The sequence below is a fragment of the Salvelinus namaycush genome, chromosome 42 (genome assembly GCF_016432855.1).
Source record: "Salvelinus namaycush isolate Seneca chromosome 42, SaNama_1.0, whole genome shotgun sequence".
NCBI classification, from domain to species: domain Eukaryota; kingdom Metazoa; phylum Chordata; class Actinopteri; order Salmoniformes; family Salmonidae; genus Salvelinus; species Salvelinus namaycush.
This window is the reverse complement of record NC_052348.1, coordinates 20,437,610-20,439,547: the sequence shown is the minus strand read 5'-3', so window position 1 is coordinate 20,439,547 and position 1,938 is coordinate 20,437,610. Positions and strand designations below refer to the sequence as shown.

The following is a 1,938-nucleotide window of genomic DNA, read 5'->3' as shown; positions in this document are numbered from 1 at the left end:
GGTTCGATTCCCGGTCAGGGAATATCTGTACCACTTCAAATTACAAAATGATTTCCTTGCAGTGTCCTTCCGAAGTCTACATTTATTTCTGAGGTCTTGGCTGATTTCTTTTGAAAATCCCATGATCTCAAGCAAAGAGGCACTGAGTTTGAAGGCAGGCCATGAAATACATCTACAGGTACACCTCCAATTGACTCAAATTATGTCAATTAGCCTATCAGAAGATTCTAAAGCCAGGACATCATTTTTGGTCATTGTCCAAGTTGTTTAAAGGCACAGCCAACCTAGTGTTTGTAAACTTCTGACCCACTGTATGTACCATTTCAAATTGTGGACCAATTTGCACTGCAGTATCCTTCCCTGGTGGTCTAGTGGTTAGGATTCGGCGCTCTCACCGCCGCGGCCCGGGTTCGATTCCCGGTCAGGGAACTGCTCTTTTGCGACTTGTTTACTTGTGCAACCTGTCACAATGAATTTAGTAGGTTATCGCACATATGTACCACTTCAAATTACAAAACCATTTGCCCTGCGTGTCCTTCCCTGGTGTTCTAGTGGTGCACCAGTCTCTCCTGCAGCAAAGCACCCCCACAACATGATGCTGCCACCCCTGTGCTTCACGGTTGGGATGGTGTTCTCGGCTTGTAAGACACCCCCTTTCTCCTCCAAACACAACAATGGTCAATATGGCCAAACACTTCTATTTTTGTTTCATCAGACCAGAGGACATTTCTCCAAAAAGTAGGATCTTTGTCCCCAAACTGTAGTCTGGCATTTTCAGGTTATGTCGATATAGGACTCGTTTCACTGTAGATACTTTTGATCTGTTTCCTCCAGCATCTTCACAAGGTCCTTTGCTGTTGTTTTGCATACTATTGCTTGTACAGAGGAACGTGGTACCTTCAGGCGTTTGGAAATTGCTCCCAAGGATGAACCAGACTTGTGGAGGTCTACATTTTATTTCTGAGGTCTTGGCTGATTTCTTTTGAAAATCCCATGATCTCAAGCAAAGAGGCACTGAGTTTGAAGGCAGGCCATGAAATACATTACAGGTACACCTCCAATTGACTCAAATTATGTCAATTAGCCTATCAGAAGATTCTAAAGCCAGGACATCATTTTTGGTCATTTTCCAAGTTGTTTAAAGGCACAGCCAACCTAGTGTTTGTAAACTTCTGACCCACTGGATTTGTGATACACTGAATTATAAGTGAAATAATGTCTGTAAACAAATTTTGGAAAAATTACTTGTGTCATGCACAAAGTAGATGTCCTAACCGACTTGCCAAAACTATAGTTTGTTAACAAAGAAATGTGTGGAATGGTTGACAAACGAGTTTTAATGACTCCAACCTAAGTGTATGTAAACTTCAGACTTCAACTGTATGTACCATTTCAAATGGTGAAACAATTTGAATTGCAGTATCCTTCCCTGGTGTTCTAGTGGTTTAGGATTCGGCGCTCTCACCGCCGCGGCCTGGGTTCGATTCCCGGTCAGGGAATATGTACCACTTCAAATTACAAAATGATTTCCCCTGCGTGTCCTTCCGAGGTCTACATTTTATTTCTGAGGTCTTGGCTGATTCTTTTGAAAATCCATGATCTCAAGCAAAGAGGCACTGAGTTTGAAGGCAGGCCATGAAATACATCTACAGGTACACCTCCAATTACTCAAATTATGTCAATTAGCCTATCAGAAGATTCTAAAGCCAGGACATCATTTTTGGTCATTGTCCAAGTTGTTTAAAGGCACAGCCAACCTAGTGTTTGTAAACTTCTGACCACTGGATTTGTGATACACTGAATTATAAGTGAAATAATCTGTCTGAAACAAATTTTGGAAAAATTACTTGTGTCATGCACAAAGTAGCTGTCCTAACCGACTGCCAAAACTATAGTTTGTTAACAAGAAATGTGTGGAATGGTTGAACAAAGGGTTTT

The 1,938-nt window shown here is 41.6% G+C and overlaps 2 non-coding genes across 2 annotated transcripts; both read left to right on the top strand.

The window, feature by feature from the left end:
* The first annotated feature begins 357 nt into the window (after positions 1-357).
* trnae-cuc lies at positions 358-429 on the top strand. The gene has a single exon. It is a non-coding gene; the product is annotated as a tRNA-Glu (tRNA).
* A 997-nt stretch (positions 430-1,426) lies between these two features.
* trnae-cuc lies at positions 1,427-1,499 on the top strand. Its single transcript has one exon. It is a non-coding gene; the product is annotated as a tRNA-Glu (tRNA).
* The last annotated feature ends 439 nt before the right edge of the window (positions 1,500-1,938 follow it).